Source organism: Scatophagus argus, chromosome 18 (genome assembly GCF_020382885.2).
Source record: "Scatophagus argus isolate fScaArg1 chromosome 18, fScaArg1.pri, whole genome shotgun sequence".
Classification (NCBI taxonomy): domain Eukaryota; kingdom Metazoa; phylum Chordata; class Actinopteri; family Scatophagidae; genus Scatophagus; species Scatophagus argus.
This window is the reverse complement of record NC_058510.1, coordinates 18547430-18566147: the sequence shown is the minus strand read 5'-3', so window position 1 is coordinate 18566147 and position 18718 is coordinate 18547430. Positions and strand designations below refer to the sequence as shown.

The following is an 18718-nucleotide window of genomic DNA, read 5'->3' as shown; positions in this document are numbered from 1 at the left end:
CTTTAATGCCAGTTAAGTGTTCCAATCTGTGTGATAAGATAGAATAGTCAGTGGTGTCAAATTCAGCACTAAGGTCTAACAGTACAAGGACAGAGATAAGTCCCTCATCTGATGCAAGTGGTAGGTGGTTTGTGACTTTGACCAATGCCATTTCTGTACTTCTGTACTACTGGCTTTACAACTCATTAGAGTCAGATTGAAAATTCTCAAAAAAAACTATTACTATGTAGAAAGTCATGTAGCTGATTGGCGACTGCTCTCTCTTGTATCTTGGAGAGAAATGGAAGATTAAATGTTGGTCTATAGTTGCTTAAAACTTCTGGGTCAAGTGTGTGCTTTTTAAGGAGAGGTTTGACTACAGCTACTTTAAAGGACTGTGGTACATAGCCTGTTATCAGGGACAGATTGGTCATATCTAATAGACAGGTGCTAAGTAAGGGTAAAACCTATTTGAGCAGCTTAGTTGGGATGGAGTCTAGGAGGCAAGCTGTTGGTTTAGATGAAAATATGAATGAATTTAGCTGATGAAGGTCAATGGGAGAAAAGCAGTCAAGATAATTATCTGGTTCTTTTGCTGTTTCTAAGGCTCCTAAGTCTGAATGTAGATCAGTACCAGCTGAGGTCAGTAGGTGTTGAATTTTGTCTCTAATGATTAAAATTTTGTCATTAAAAAAGGTCATAAAGTGACTGCTGCTGAGGGTTACAGGGATATAAGGCTCGATAGCACTATGGCTCTCTGGTTCCACAGTAGGGGTGCCTGATAAGTAAAGGCTGGTCCTCCCATTCTACTTACAGGAATACCACCAAAAATACCACCACCTTTACTTTAAGGAGTTTTGATATCCAAAGGATAGAGTACTCTTACTACACAATAAGTGTAATGAGAAGGGATAAGGGATAAGGAAAGAGAGGAAAAGGAGAAAAAAAAGAGCAAAAAACAACAACATACCAGAGAGAGCTACTGAACAGGCTGCCACTCCTGTTGGCAAATTACAAATTAGCTGACATGAATGTAATCATTTTCAATTCTGAATCTGGTCCAGCACCACTATTATAATAATATAATTCTTAAAGTATATTGCAGACTGATGTGGGAATAAAGTCATAAAGGAGTCATTGCTTTGTGAGAAGTTTACAATTTATTATGATTTTTTTTTAAAATTTTTTTATCCACACTACAATCAAAGCAGATATAAACAAATATAAACAAACAGAGCAACACTGATGCAAAGACAGAGATCTACAGCAATTATTCAAGCAAGTATTCACTTATTTTCTTAAGTAAAACTAGTAATACCACACAATAAAAACAATCAGTTACAAATAAATGTAAATGCAAATGTAATGTAAATATTACTGAAGTAAAAGTATGTAAGTATGTTGTATGTAATATCACAAAATTCTACATGTGTTATGATTTTTTCTTTTGAAAATGGGCCCCCGAAAGCAGACACTCAACAACAAGGTCAAAGTTAAATGAAAACTTTTTCTTAGGCTTGAATGAGAATAATTCCAAGCTCTAGACAAACAAACAAGAGTTCAATCCAAGTGGATGGGACGACATGTGAGTGCACGTGGTCTCTATGAACAAAAGGGATTTTCCACTGGAGCTGGTCGATCCAGAACAAGGCCTGGGCAAACAAGGGCTGAGACTGAGCTAAACAGACTGGCAGACACAATCTGGTGAACCTGGGCATAAAAGACAAAAAAAAGGTAAGTTTTCCAAAGTGATAACACTGAGATTGTACCACACGAGCACAGGAACAATCTGGTGATGACGGCAGGTGAAAACCAGTCTTAAGAAGGCTGAGTTCAGGGTGGAGTTGGTTGCAGAGAACTCAGGACAGGTGCACAGCAGGTAAGACCACCCAGCTTCACTCTGGATTGGTGAAGAGGAAACACACACACACACACACACACAGACACATATCAGGAGAAAAATACCAGGAGGTACAATGACATCTTGACAACATCAAGTATTCAAAGTAAAAGTACTCACTGCAGTAAACTGTCCCATGTGAATGTTATATGTTAATCTGCTGATTATGTTCTACATTAATTAATTTTTTTTTTTTTTTGGTTTGTAAAAATCCTAAAAATAGTGAGAATAAAAAACGATACTTAAAAATCATTACAACCATTACATTTCAGGATTTGTGAAATATTTTTACTTGAAACATTCCTTTTTGAGAATTTTCAAAATAGTTGCCAATTATTCAGTTTTATTCCGTTTAGTGATTAGCCGTTTAATCATTTCAGATGTATTTGTGTTAACAGCCATGTGGTTTAATTTGAGTAAAGGTTTTTAGCTAATTTCCACCACTAATCTATCGTGTGAATACTTCATTTACACGTACAGTTTACTGGGTTCACTCTGGTTTGAACCAAGCAAATCTGCTCTGAAGTCCTTTGTTGCTTGTCATTTTTACCTGATCTAAAATTATAAAACGTAAGATGGCAATCAAGACTGCTGGCTGATTATACTGTGCTTAACTTGTGTTTTCTTATTATCAACAAATCCCATTAAAAGAATAAAATCAACAATGTCATCTCAGTACGTAGCTACTATTTCTGTGGCTCTTCACTAAAGCTGTTGTTTGTTTTGTTTTGTTTTGTGTTATTTCGGGGCTTAAGTGTCCCTAAAAATGTTGTATCCTGTCATACGACCTTATTCAAACAGGAACACCAATCAAACCCCGATAGCAAAAGTGTGACATTTAGACACTTAGCCGAAGTGATGAAGGAGAGCGACTGAAGGAATGGAGGGATCAAGAGGGCAAAGAATTGTGCAAATGTTAACTTCTGCGTTCAGTGCAAAAAGGGATGGATAATTAGAATGACATTTAGCATCGCCAACAGTTTCTGACTGTGTTGTGCAATGCCGGTGTTGGCTTTCGTTTGGCAGCACATCATTAAATATCAACATGGCATCAATCTAGGGGCTGCAGCCATGAACTCCAGGCCAAACAAATGCTCATCAGCAGCACCATCAGTGGCAGGAGATCTGGAGGTGGGCGGAGTATCACTGGCTTCCTTCGGCTCCCAAATGAGGTGAAACCAGTGCTTTCCAATAAAATGCTACTGACCCCTGACAAGCACTATCTCCTGGCTCAAGCTATGCAGAAAAACCCAGGAGGTCACGTTAGCAGGCTAGTTATAACAAAGTGTCAAATGTCTGTCAGCGCATTCTGGGCTAAAAGGCTCTAGCTGCACACTGAGTTGCCAGCTATCTGAGGTTTAATAAGTGACAATACTGGACCACTCATAAAGTATGGGCAGCCATTAGCCTAGAGGGGAACTGGGCCTATATTTGACATGATCCCTATCTCTCCTTTCATTTCTCTCCCTCTTCCTCTCCACACTTGAATTAATGACACAAGAACCCAGGAGAGGAAGGGATCTAGTGCTCTTCATGTTATTTAAATGACTTCTAACCCCTTTTCCACTGGGGGGTGGGGGGTGGGGGTGTCAAACACAGCAGTGCAATAAGAGTGATGCAGGCAAGAACATGGCTTTAACATAAGGGGCCAAGCAGCCTCTGAGTATGTTTTCGCATTAATGCAGACGGACGTATTGATCCCGGATGCCAACTCTGGAATGAAGCCAGTGAGTTCAAGCTAAGCTCATTAAACCCAGTCAACAACAGAAACATACTGAGATAAAAGAAAAAAAAAAGAGACGCAATTACAAGAACGCCAAACTCAGGATGGGTACACACGTCTCTAAGCTATGGAAATGTTAACACAAAAGAGATGTTGAACATACAGCTCCCTTAGAAATCTACTGGCAGCTGTACGCTATGAAAAAAGATGGTATGAAAGTATGAAACACTACAACATACCAGTGCAGGTGCTGCCTTTGGCTGACACCTCATGTGTTCTAGGCCACGGTTGGATTTGTGCAAATTTCCCTGTGTCTTGTATTTGATGATGTACCATTTGATAATCCATTCTTAATTTACCTGAAAACTGGCAAAAAAAAAAAAATTATATATATTTTTTTCCTCATCAAACAACTCCTTCATCGACAGCTGCAGTCACAGGGAGCCTGAACTACAAAATTTAATTGAAAATTCAACAATGGTTATCATTCACAATTCAAGCACCGCATGTGTGCTGCTTTCAACTTGCAATCAACATGAAACCTAAGATGTTAATATTAAAAAGAGATGTTATGTGCAGTTCAATATTTGTTGAGTAGAACTGTTAAAACTACCAAAATTAGCCGAAGGCTAGAAAACTCTTTGTTATGTTTCTGTAGTCTTTTTTCTTTTGTTTTGTTCTTATTTTTCCCACCATGGGTTAATCTGCCTGGAGGCAGTTGAACTGAAAACTTCATGGATGTAGACCATCACCAAGAGATGAGCCCTACAGGTGCCTTGTGGATTTTTCTTGTAAACACACCAAAGCTTGTGATTACATTCATAGTTTCTCACAAAAACATACTGTCACGCACAAACACATTGAATGTATTTCCTTCTTCATGAAAGATTTGTGAATATTTTAGAATTAAATATTTTGTATAATGGATTATTTATGTCCAGGGTGGTGAATACAGGGTTTAGCATTGTCACCTCACAGGAAGAAGGTTCTGGGTTTCCCAAACCACAAAACCAGGCCTTTCTATGTGGAGCGTCTGCAGGATTTCCTTCAAGGTGCTCTGGCTTCCTCCCAGACTGCATCGACATGCAGGTTAACTGGTGACTCTAAATTGCCCTTAGGTGTGAATGTGAGCATGAAAGGTTGATTTTCTCTGGGATAGGCTCCAGGCCCCCAGCGACCCTGCAAATAATAAGCAGTTACAGATAATGGATTATTTAAGTCTATGCTAACTTACAAGGAGTTGTCTTCTTACTGCCTTTTTTTAGCACATTGCTATGTTTACAGATGGTACATTTCAACTGACCAGTTCTTTACTTTAATCAAAGTACATTTTCATGAAAGTCATGCCTCCATCAGCTCTCCCCTGACTGAACATCCCCCATCTATCCCATATCTCATGTTGTTAACTGCTTTCCTGCCTGTACAACATCCATTGCACGTCTGCCCGTCCTGGGTGAGGGATCCCTCCTCTGTTGCTCACCCTGAGGTTTCTCCCATTTTTTCCTGTTAAAGGTTTTTCTGGGAGTTTTTCCTTAGTCGATGTGAGGGTTGAAGGGCAGAGGATGTTGCTGATGTTATGTTAAGCCCTTTGAGACAAACTGCTTGTAAAAATTGGCTGTACAAATAAAGTTGTCTTGTCTTTTTGTTTTACTTGAGTAGAATTTCTATGAAGTACCAGCATTCCAAACTGTTAGCTACATTTAATCAAAAGATGGATGTGATTCCTGCTGCCAAATATGTTGTTTCATCACTTTATTGACAGTATATATATTTTTACATACACACACTGAATTTGTCTTCTGCATTTGACCCATCCTTAGTTGAACACACACATGCAACACCCAGCAAATTACATGCAGTGAAACACACACAGGAGCAGTGGGCTGCATCAAGCCCCGGGGAGCATATTGGGGGTTAAATGCCTTGCTCAAGGGCACATCAGCCGGCTAATGGAGGAGGGGAAACACTTTCCTATTAATCACTCCACTACACCCAAATTTTTCCTGCCAGTGGGGTAGCAGGTGGGGGAATCGAATCGGCGACCCTCCGGTCACAAATCGCTTCTCCAACCTCCAGGCCACGGCTGCCTCCTGTGCTCCACAGTACTCTGGTGGTCAGAAACTCCACTGGGCACTTTTAAATCTGTTGTCTATAGATATCTGTGCTTTTGTCTTTTTACCTCTTTGTTTGGGGTTGCACTCCCTGCACACCAGAATGCGGTATGTCACTTTTCCACCAGGTGCTGAAAACATGCCATTTAATACTCTAATACTATCCGTAATATGCAATGGTTCAGGATCCCACAAAAAAGCCACCTTAATCTACCACTTATCACATCACCGTGTGTGGAGGTGGGGTGAGTGATTCTGGAGAAAGATTGTCAATTGTTCAGTCTCATTCCCAACTTGTGAAATACCAACGCTTTGGGTAGTTATGTTGTTGTGGCTCAGCCCAAGCCATCAGTCCAAAATGGTTGGCTTTCCACAACCTGAGAATGAGACTGAACAGCTAACTATCTTTCTCCGGAATAGCTCACACTGCCGTACTCCACCTTGCACCACTTCTGGTGGTTGAAGGTATGTATGCTATTTAAATCAATGCATCACAGCAATCTTTCTAAACCTCTATAGATCTTTAAAGGAACAGTAAAGAGGTAGGAATCAGAGCATTCACAAGTATAGAACAGTCTTAGTGTTGGTATAGCATAAGCTCCAAGGTTTTCAGTCTCATTACTGGGGAGATTTGTGCACAGCCAGCGCCGCCGCCTCATTTGAAAAGAGCACATCAATGAATGTTGTTGTCATGGTTTCCTTTGTTCCAGCTTGCTTGAAGGAGTCACTTTGGATTGCTGTAAACTTGCAGTTGCAAAGAAAGAGTGTGTGTGTGTGTGTGTGTGTGTGTGTGTGTGTGTGTGTGCGTGTGCGGTATGTGAGAGGTGACACAAGGACAGAGGATCTGTGGCAGACCCACTGAAAGCTTTACTAACCTTTAGACAGAGGGAGAGAAAAGGACAAAAAGAAAGAAAAACTGTCTGTTTGAAGTTATGTCCGACTGTTACTGAATTTCATTTTGTGGAACATCCTGTTTTTTTCCCCACTGTTGCTATAGTAACACATCTCTTTAATTGGGAAGTATCTGAATTCAACTAACTCTCATAGTTTGTAAGTGAACAAACGACAAGAGTAAATGTTCAAAAAAAAAAAACGTGTTATGATTTTGATATATAAAGCAATTATTTCATTTATGCTTAGAAGGAAAAGCCAAAAAAAAAAGCAAAGATTAGCTTGGTTTCTCTGGCAACAACAAAGAGAATCAACAGTCTCCCTGCTCATGTTACTGACAGTGGTGTGCCTCTGACTCACATGTCAGATCACTCCCGCTTTTATTCTCTTTACTGGATTTCATCAGCTTCAGTAGAGTATTAAAGTCATGAGGTTGACTCTGGAAAACAATCAAATCATTTCAAATGGTCTGCCACATCTCTCACACTTGCACTTTGACAGTTATGTCTTTTTCTCTCTACGCACATACAGCGTGGTTGGTTTGCTAGAAAGACTTGCAAAGGCATCGCACACTTGCAGTACCACCGCTAACATGGTACGCTATACAGACAAAAGTATGGCACTCCACTACATCAATGGATCAAAACCTCTGCAGAAACACTCAAAAGTCCTGAGAAATGCTTTCCCAGAAGAGTGAAAGTTGCCACAGCCACAAACGGAAGATCAAAATCCACACCGATGTGGAGTTGTCTATGCATCATGTACTATACAGTGTCACCAAAGTCCCCACTGGTGCTAACGGTTGAGTGTCCCAAAACTTTTTTCCTTTATAGTGTGAACTGAATGAGTTTATATGGCTCTTTTCCAGTCTTACCAACCATTCAAAGCACTTTCCAGCATGAGCCAGCATTCACATACTGATAGCACAGTCCCACCTACTTACCAGAAGCAATAACCATTCGCATGAAGAGATCACACACTGATGGAAGGGCCATATTCATATTACCCAAGAGCACCTTGTCATGTATAGTGCAGGGGCTGGGGACTGAACCACAAACCCTCTGAACCACAGCCAGTCCACTATAGGCTTTTGCAATAAATTCCAGAAATAAAGCTAGAAATGAAGAAAATTTAAAAATTCTGAGATGTTTTACTATTTCAGCAGTGATTACAGAAATTCAGTAATTATTTTTTATAGAATGGGGTTATGACAAACACTGTGGGCAGTGTGTGTCACCCCATATTTGAGCTGGGAATGAGAGAGAGCTAAGACAGCACAACAGCCAATAATGCAGGGAAGTACCTTTAACTGCCCTCTAAATCCAAACACTTTCAATGTCATTCATTTTTAATCTAAGCACTTTCAAGAACTTTCCAGATCTCTGGTAACCTTGTTTGCTAGGACTAAGCAAGTAGTTGGCTGAAATGACTATCCGGTATAAATAATGTGCTATCATCCTCATTGGGTAGCTGACTGAAACTTATTTAGTCAAGTTGATTTATAAACAATTGTTCTGTAAGTAGTTCTCTTACTGTTGCGATCAGAAACATTGATCTGATTGTTCTGTGAATAGTTTTGTAGTGAATAACAAATATAGCACTTTCTGGTCAACCCTTATCAGTTAGGGTTAAATTAACAACTTCCAGTTAGTCTTACTCAGTTATCTTTTAGGCACCCTTTACTTATGGTTTAAGCCCTATTTATTTTGAGTAAAGAAACAGATACAGATAATTTAGTTGGATGAACAGATAACGGTGTAATGTTTTTGTTTGATACATACTGGTTCGGTGGTAGAGTACAGCCTCCAAGTAGCCCTATACTCAAAGTCTGACACTGAAAACAAGTTCAAGCCATCTAGCCTTCTCCCACTTACTCAACTGTTTGATATTACTGACTGGCAGCCATATAACAGGAAATATTACAACCTTAAACAGTATTAGAAATTTGAGTACTTTACACAAGACTTCCTTCAAGATGAGTTTCACACTGCACTCAGAAAGAAAACCTCTAGAGAGGATGAAATTTCAGAATTAGACACAGAATTTATTGTTTTCCTTGGAAAAACAAGTGTCAGTCTAGATTGACTAGCATGCTACAGATTCACCTGCGTACCTTCAGTCCCTGTCTTAATATGTCATACGCCTTAATATGAGTACAGTGCAGTCCATTTTACAGTCCGGACAGTGGCATTTAAAATAATTTCATCTCAAAGACTCAAAACTGACTTTAATGCTTCCTCTCTGCAAAGATTCATTGGCCGGACATTTTTGGCCTGTCTTCTTCAAAATTCAGAACGGAAGTCTGTCACTGGGGGACTGAAAAACAACAAGACCGGTTGACAACTGCGGAGGATGATGGAAACTTTCTTCGCTGATGGGTAGCAGGCCGGTGTGCAGGACGCAGGCAGTGGCAGCAGGGACTGGAAACTATTTGCTGAAACTATCTCAACCTGTGAGCCATTTATCAGGTGGACTGTAATGAACAAAAGCACTATCTCAGAACTTTTTGTCCGCCGTTCGATACCATATCTGTCCTCTGTCGCTATCTAGTTAGTGCTGCTCTGAGGGATCGCCCTGTCTGACATTTGGGACTTGTCAGACACAGTGATGGATGATTGAGGGGGGTTGTGGTAACACGTCTACCTAAACGCTCTCTCTGTGGAGGGATTCTGAGCTTTCTTTCTCAACCAGGTTCTTTTCAACACAACCGCTTTCTCTGGGTTTTTACCAGCAAGCTGCCAGTTTGCCAACAGTGCTGCAGAGCTTTGTTGCAGGGGGCAGATTCTATCCGATCTTATTTTTCTTGGCAAGTGAATAGTTCTCCCCTGAATAAAAACAAAAAAAGATTTTCAGCAGGTGTGAGAGCATTTATAGCTTTGTTGTTTTTTTATATATTATCTCAGCTTCAGAATTATACATATAGAATCTTTGTTGAGCACAGAAGTGCCCACTACACACACAAAGCATAATGTGCAGTCCAGCTGCACTCACTCTTAATAACTATTTAATAGTGACTCTATTAAATAGAGCGAGACAGTGACACATACCTACTCCCACCTAGCTCACATAAGTGCAATCAAATGACCATGACTCAGCCAGTAATGTGAGTTCTGATCATGGCTTCACGTGTCTTCAAAGAGTGCACTGTTGAACAGGATAACTCAACCTAACATAAACAAATCTATTCTCAGGCCCAGTTCCAGGTCCTTCATTTATTCCCTGTAGTTGCTAGAGTGACTGACAGTGCTGACAGACCACGATGAGGTCGACAACAAGCACTGGCAAGATTGCATGTGTTTTCTGGCTACAAAGGAAAGGAGCACATGAGGAAGGAAAGGGGAAAGCATTTAGAGGTGACTGAAACCCAAAGCATCTACAGCAACTCAGAATTCTGCAGAGAAAGATGTCACAGGCTGTTGTCAAGGCAAGAAGAAGAGCTATTAGGTCCTTAGTGATCTGGTTCAACAATTGCTCTCTCCGATGGAGGCACACACACACACACATCCATTGCTCATCAAGAGCGATGCAGCACTTTCTATAAAAAGATTAGTTAGGCTATTCCAGCATCAAGTGAGGTGCTGCTAGAATGTCAGATTTTGTCCCATCATTTTTCCCCCCACAGTGCTGGTGGTGGCCTTGCAGCTCACTGGGTTGGCCACCTCATCAGAAATGCCAGATTCCCATTTCAAGCCTTGGCGTGGATGTTCGATGTAAAATATACTGAGAAACACAGAGAAAGACACTAAAATAAAATAGTAAAGCAAAAGCAACATGTGTCATATTTACCAGCGTTCTTTGTGCAGCCTTTGTACATCACAAGGCAGTCTTTTCTTCTGTGAAGCTTTTGACTAAGGAGAACCAAATAATTACTGAAAGAATGACTCAGTCCCATGGCCTGGCAAACAGCGAGTGAGGGTTCCAAAGCAAACTCAGTAAACACACAGCACTGTAGCTGATAAGATTTCATTTCTAAGATATCGCTCAGATGGCATCAGTTTATTAATCTGTAATGTTAACACATTAACATCTCGAACATTTCTCGATCTGTTCCGATGTTGTTTCAAAGAATCTTCCCATCTCGCTTGTTACGAAAAACCTTTATGCTGCATCTTAATACTTACAAGAGATAAACTGCAGTGAGGTTCTGTTGTTGTAGGACTATTTGGAATACTTTTACTCAGCTTGCATGGGCTCACCATGCAATGGACATTTGAGTCAGGCGCTTCCCATTCTGTGCTTAGGATCATCAGTGATGGATTATCTGAAATGAATGTACTGAGTTTAAACATACCACAGTGTGTGTGTTCAGGTAATGAAGGAATATGGCTCCCAGTGCAACGATTGGCTCATGGATGTGTTTGTAATAGTATTTGGACAAGAATGGAGCTCTACGGCACAGAGGAAGAAAACACATCAGGCTTTGATAAACACAGGATACTTGTTGAAAGAATACATTCACTGTTGGTTTGGGTCTGTACATTAAATTTGTTGACAAGAGAAAAAAAAAAATACCCAAATTACCCTTTAAGTCATAATTCACAGCCATATTTAAAAAAAACAGCCAAATCGCTCAATATTTCTTTATAATGTCTCTCATAATTCATTCTTTAATGTTGAGTGAACACTGGGTCAGTGATAAATGCATCAGTGCACTTACACACACACACACACAGTCCAACACTTTTGAGGACATTACATAGACTTTCATTCATTTCTTGTAGGCTTAACCACCACCTAATCATAACCCTTACCTTAACCTAAAACTAACCTTAAAGCAACTCTTCACCCTAATATTTAATGATTTATGTTGTGGGGAATCATGTTTTGTCCCCATAAACAAGGAGGGTCCCGTGACTGTGAAAACACATTTTTGTCTCCACACTACAGGTATGCACATCCACACATCCACACACAAACACGTCCCAGCTCCCATGTTAGGTGGTATAATAGCAAAGCAGGTCCAGTGAGAAGAGCTTTACCATGCATGAATGATAGGCTCGGTTCTTCCTTTTACATTCACAAAGCCAGCTCCCCAACCTCCATATCTCTGAGCCACACACACACACACACACACACAGCTCTCCGCTTCCCTAGCTTCTCCTCTCTGATTGCAATTAGTGAATTATGCACTTGGACTTTGGCCAGCTATGCAGGATTAAATTATTCATAAATGTTAATAGGCACTGCCTCTCTCTCTCTCTCCCTCTCTCTCTCTTCCTCTTTTCCCTCCAATCTGGGACCTAGCTTACACAGCCCATGCCGGGGAGATAATATTGACCTTTTCAGTGGGGCATGTTATTAGGAGCTGCTCTCTATTAAAACAAATGATGACATTGTCTGCAAAGCACAATACAATAAGTCATTTCAAAGGGATTACTTTAGCTTCCGCCCGGTGAGAGCAAGAGTAAACTCAATACAGCTCTGGAAAGTCAAACTAAAATGAACAATGATGAATGAAGTAAACAGTAACTGGTGAAAAAAAAAACAAACAAACAAAAAACAATACAATCCAGTGTTTAGCAGTGTACAGGTTCTGTGATGCATTGTTGTTATTAACTGTACCAGCCTGTATTTGCATACAGCAGCTACACAATCCTAGCCATTCTTTTACTGGCTGTCCTTTTATCTCCAAAGTTGTCTTGAAGGTGCTTGACACAGCACTTTTTAAATAGCAGTATGTCTTTATCAAATGAATTGTTATATCTTGCTAAAGAGTAATTACTCTAAACAATTGCTCTTTGCTTCTATGTTTACACCGTTAACAGTCTGGTGGCTGTGTCTCCAAATGAAGTCGTTTGGCATATGGATACTTACATATAATAACAGCACACCAGACAGAAACACCTGACACATAACTACATACATAATAACACAGAGCAATCAGTGTGGCAATTTACTCAGGGCTTCAGTGGCTCAGGGTACAAAGCTTTTTATGAACCGTGTCCTTTTCCTGGTTAGAGACCTGTATCTGCAGCCAGATGGTAACAGGGAGCAAGGTGGGTTAAGTGGGTGAGTGGTCAGTATCTGAACAAATGTGAAACGTGGTCTCAATCTCTCCTACTCTACTTGAGTTATGGCGCTGAATAATGGACAGAAAACACTGTGATGTTACAGTGAAGTTGACCTTAGACCTTCTGGATCTAAAATGTCATCACTTCATTATTTTATTCTACTAGACATGTGGAAATTTTGCCATAATCAGTGCATTCCCAAGCTATGTTTGTGAGATCACAGTGACCTTTGACCACCAAAATGTAATCAGTTCATAACTGGCTTTAAGAAGACATTTGTGGAGAAGAAGAAGAAGAAATTCCCTCCAGGCATTTCTGAGATATTGTGTTCATAAGAATGGGACAGATAACCAGAAAACATAATGCCCTCAGCTAATAGCTATGCTACTGCTGGCATCGAAGCAAAAAAAGATTACTGGTCTCAAACTGCAGTTTGATTGCATAAACAGAGTGAGACAGTAATGTGACTGTTGGAAATTACCAGTCAATAAATACATTAATTTACTATATTTAAATAGCACATTGACATATGTATTATTTATTGCTTTGTATTCGTTTTTTTTTCCTTTGTGTGTATTTTTTTTCTTCTCTATACCTCCCCCTGACTCCTTCCTCTCCTCCCTGTCCCTGTGTGTGTGTGTGTGTGTGCCTTACCTGAGCCAATCCAGAGCAGAGCTGGGTGGTTCCTGTTCTCCTCCAGTCGTTTGCCCTTCTGCACACCTGTTCCACATCCTGGCCAATCAATCCCACTACTGACTATTTAAGAACTGGACTTCTCAATCCACCTCTGCCTGACTGTATCGTCTGCTCCAGTGGTATTCCTGTCTGGTTTACTCTCTACTTTTGTCTTTTGCCGCTCTTCTTGGCTTTTTGGGCTAAGCTTTGTCTTTTGTGCGTTCGTTCAGGTTCACTGCCTCATCTCTTCCCTGTCAGCCCAGCCAGCTCTGGTGTGTGTGTTGATTTTTTTTTCTTTTTTTTTTTGTGTCTCCTCCTTGGAAATCAGGATTCTCTGTTTAGCCTGTTTGTACTTACCTTTCAGCTGACCAAATGCACTCACTTGTTGCCCGGTTAGTGCTTTGAACTGTCTGTTGAAGAAATCTGTAAATTTGGACTTGCCCTTGGCTTTGTAAATGGTGTATATAGTTCCTCAGTGAAATCTTCACATAAGCTTTTATTCTCGTTGTCAGGTGTCTGCTTTAGGGGTCCTTATTCTAGTAAGGGCTTAACATTATATTTTTATTGTAAATATGTAATTCCTATAAACTATTTTGTTTTTTAACATGATTGTTTTCCATTGGTAAATGGCCATTCCAGGTTTGAGATCCCTTTACCATGAGGGCTTGCTGCTGAAAGTACTAATATGAAAAAGACCAGTTTTTTGTATGTCTGCTCTGGTCCATGACCTTCCTTGCAATGGTGTACTGACATCCCTGCCATTGTTCACTGGGTTATAATATATAATATTATAATATTTCAACAAATTAATGCTATATGATTTGCTTTACAGATGCTCTAATCATATGAAGAAAATTGCATGGATGGGCTTTAATGTATGATGTACTGGACCATTTTGTGTAACAGCAGACAACAGAAGGCATATGCCACAGTCAGAAGGTAACCTGAAAACACTGCCAACCCTGTCAATTCAAAATTATTAAATTTAACAAAACACTACCTCTGCTGCTATCCATCCATTTTCTATACCGCTTACCCATCAGGGTCGCGGGGGGTCGGAGCCTATCCCCTGCTTTGGGTGAGAGGCAGGGTTCACCCTGGACTGGTCGTCAGTCAATCACAGGGCTGACCCACAAAGACAAACAACCACACACTCTCACACTCACACCTAGGGGCAATTTAGAGTAGCCAGTTAACCTAATGTGCATGTTTTTGGGATTGTGGGAGGAGGCAGGTGTTCCAAAACCCACGCAGGCACAGGGAGAACAAACTGGGATTCAAACCTGGAACCCTCTTGCTGTGAGGAGACGGTGCTAACCACTGCACCACCGTCCCACCTTCTTCTTATGATTATTATTATTGTTATTATTATGTTACATTTTTCAACATCATCTTCAGCTTGATTTTCTTTTTTTTTTTATTAGACAAAAGTCTGAACAACAAAAATCCAAACTCACCAAAAACAATTTTAGTTATTTTAAAACCATTCTTTTATAAAGGTCTCCAAGTATAACATCTTTCTATCTTTGTAACTGAAAATCGAACACAATGCAATCTCATAATACAAGACAATCTCAAGTCTTGTATTACGTGAATATAATCCTCACTTTTTGGGAAAATGAAAAATTTTATATTGCTGCTGTATTTAAAGTTTAGCAATGTAGCAATGTTTTATCTTTTCTTCCTTTACCTTTGTTTCCAAACCTCCTTTTTTGTCTTGACAATAGTGCAGTTACTACATTAAGCATCTTGTATTCATGTCTGTATATTTCAGTAAAGGTTCTTGGTGAGGGACTGTTTCTTCTTCAGTTTTGGAGCTACTATTAAGTCAGACTGAATACATACAGTACATTAGGACTTTACAGATGTTTAAATGCTACATGTAGCAGCCTTAATCTGGTGTCAATGATATTTACCATCTGCATCACTTTGAAACATTTCAATACATGCTTTGGTGTGAATATAAAAATCAATCACCCCTTCTTTCCCTCACTGCTTTGTCATGCATGGAACAGACTGATTAAGCCGCTGTTGGTCTCCATGCATGTTGAGAGGCCGGACAGCTTCACAGCTCAGTCCGTCCAACTGCCTGTCAATCACTCTTAAGTCCAGCAATCGGTAAAAGAGGGCAACGTGAGCATCAGGCTGCACAGACAGGAGGAGATTGACGGACAGAAAGAAAAGACAAGATTAAAGGAGGAATCTCTGTGTAGTTGTCCATCCTCCTTCTGCCCAGAGAGCTCAAATATTTGAAGAACAAATCCTCCATCGAGGAGCAGCTTATGGGTTGGAATGGCAGGGCCTCTGAGTTGCTTTGTTGTTTCTTTCCTGAAGCAGTGCCATCCAGCTCTCTGTATTCAACTTTTCACATTGGTCGCACTGACAGAATGCAAGGATGCGGGTGGTGTGTCTGAGAGCAAGTTATGACAGCGTTTTATGATGGACAAGTGGCAGGAGTTATAGCCTCAGTGTAGTGTAGTAAGAAATATCCCCCTAATTTAGATGAATAGCAATATATAAGGCACATGTTGGCCTATGTTTGTTCCTTTTGGTGCCGGTTCTGTGAATGGTAGTGTTACAGGTATGATATGAATGTTTTGTTTGTTTGTTTGTTTTTTAGTTTTAATCTGATGACTTGTCTTAATATATTCAGGTGAAACCTTACATTTGTCCTGACCTTTCTGGAGTTCTCCCTTCTCCCTGTTCTACTACTGCTGATTGGCTACATATGGCTTTGTTTGGAATTTTACTTAAGTTTTGTTGAGTACTTGTTAAACTGTGTTGTTCCTTTGTTTGAAATTGTTTTTGTTTCTTTCATTTAAAGAGAGTGCCATGTTATTGAGGCACCGGGCACCCATTTGGACACAAATGTAGGTGATACCATTTTTTTGCTGTGAGGACTGTTGTGTTGCACTAGAGTTAAGTGGTAGCACAACTGGATACTCTTCAGCGCCTCTCCACAAGTGGCTTCAACTCAGTTTTCCAATTTTTGCTTAGTTTATTTTGGACCTACAGTTTTAACTGCTGAAAAGTTCACCAAAGGTTTTAGATTTTGTATTAAGGCATTTTGAAATCAGATCTGATTGTAATAAGTATAATTTTTATTCCCCTTATTGGTTTTAGTAACTCTCATCTGGCTATTAATAATCATTTCTCCTCAGCAGCTCCAGTGCCTCACGATTGGATTATTTATTATTTCAATAACACATTTTGCTTATTATGAAAACAGGTCTGAGTCAGTGTACTTTATCAACTTTTACAACAATCCGCTCGGAGCCACACCCAGATCACCAATCTGAAAACTCATTTGCTGTGATATACCCTATGTAGCCTCATATTGGAGTCAAGTTTTCCACTTTTTAATATATTTGAAAGTAACAGAATGGTGAGGCAGTAGCCGCCATTGGTTGTACGTACCCAGCAGTGGTTGTGCAATGGCTTCTTCTGGGCTACGACAACGATGCAGAACTGCAGTACTCTGTAAAGCTAACCAGAGGCCAGAGTGTGGATGTAGAAAAACATCCCAACCACCTCCCTGTGAATCTGGTGTGGCACAAAAATATGGTGTTACATTCAAACAAATCACCATCTCTGAACATAATCCAGGTAGCACCTACGTTTGATTTATAACTGTATTAACTGTTGCACATTAGTTGTACATAAATGGAATTTCTAGGGCACACAGTTGATTAAAACATGCCCAGATTGTCCCTGATACTGTTCCAGATTATTTGATATACCATAGATATTTCCACAGAATAAAAAGGCTGGATTAGATAAATACAGTTCCACTGAATTGAAAAACAGATATAGAATTTGGATGAAATTCTGCTTCATAGGCAACATATGATCTATGTCAGAATATCAGCAAACACTTAATCATGTAATGTCAGATAAAGCAATAATGACTGCATTCCATTTTTGGTGTTTTGCTGTTCCACTGCTCAGCATATTGTGCATGCTCACCGACCGGAACTGAGCCCATTGTCAAGGAAATCAGTTACACCTGTACATTCACAGCTATTACATCAAAATGTCTGCTGTGACCAAGATTTTACCTTTCATTGTATGTCTAACTGTATGTAAATATAACTTTTTGTTTTATATAGTTCTCTCGGTGTGTCTTTGAGTCTGTCACCAGTGGGTGTGTTTACCTTTTAGTTTGTCCTCAATTCAAGCCAAAGCATTACCCTGTCATACAATGCCAGTCATCCTAGAGGCAATTGCCTTTGGTTGCACCATATAATTTCTCAAGCATCATAACAGAGCTGACATATACTGTATAGAAGACAATGTAGACTACAGGTTGGATTCAGCTGCTGAAATTCCTCCAGCAGCATTGAGTTCTGACATTTAAAAAAAGGAAAAGGCAGATAGCAAACTACTATTGTGTGAGTATCCCTCCCATGAAAAGGCCAAACTTTAACTTATTGCCTTTATTATAAATCAGTGGTGACAGGCTGTGGGCCCAGTCTGACATTTTGATGGAGACGTCCTGCGCCTGATAACATGCAAATTCAAATGATGGTGCTGAGGCTACAGGACTGCTCATATATGTCTTTCTCTCTTTCTCTGTTCCTCCTCTCCACAGCTCTCTCTTCAGGGCAATGATGCGTGATGCTATCTATTACACTGCCCTGTGTATTTGCATTCCTGGTCTGTAGCAACAATTTTTAATAATGTCACAACAGATGATGTTCTGCTTCTGGGTGAAGGGGGAGGTGTGACACCATCACAGTTCATCAGCACACATGGAAATAAGCAGTGCAGTTATCAAAAGGGGACAGAAGAAGGAGGGGAGGGGGTCAACTGAATTTCAATGATGTCTTTATTCATTTGGTGAGGTGTGGGGATAGGAGTGGGGTGGGTGGGGCTGGATAATGTACAATATGAGTGTTTTGGATGGTATATTCCTATGTATCTTATGGTATAAATGTTACTGTAAATGTAGCTTTTGACAAAGTCCCTTCATTGATCGTCATTTATAAATGTGTCATTAATCCTCTCCTTAAAGAGTGTGCCATTGATTTTACATTGCACTCCTACATTTAACATTGCCAATATAAATAGAGTGACACACATGGTTGACACACATTCTTTGTGTAAAAATCAGGTGCCTATATTACCCAAAATATAACTGATGCCCTAATAATCAAAATCATATTAACAAGTGGTAAAATGACTGTGTATAATGTGAAAGGTGTCAGTCATAGTGACAAAAGCTACAGAGAATTATTGCCAACTCTGCAGTTTCCCTTTTATCTCACTGTTTTGGATTTCCTGCTTAAAAATGAGCATTTTGGTTCACTCTCAGCTCAGCTCTACCTTCAGACAAACACTAGACCAGCTGCTGAATACAGTGGAGCCTTTTTGCAGCTAATAGCCTGATATTTTTGCTCAGGTGTTGATGGAGACCAAGGACAGAGCT

General features: G+C 40.0%; 1 long non-coding RNA gene across 1 annotated transcript; it reads left to right on the top strand.

Annotated features, from left to right (window-relative positions):
• The first annotated feature begins 13393 nt into the window (after positions 1-13393).
• On the top strand, positions 13394-14377 carry LOC124049811. Its single transcript, XR_006841477.1, has 3 exons — positions 13394-13562; positions 14123-14229; positions 14334-14377. It is a non-coding gene; the product is annotated as an uncharacterized LOC124049811 (long non-coding RNA).
• The last annotated feature ends 4341 nt before the right edge of the window (positions 14378-18718 follow it).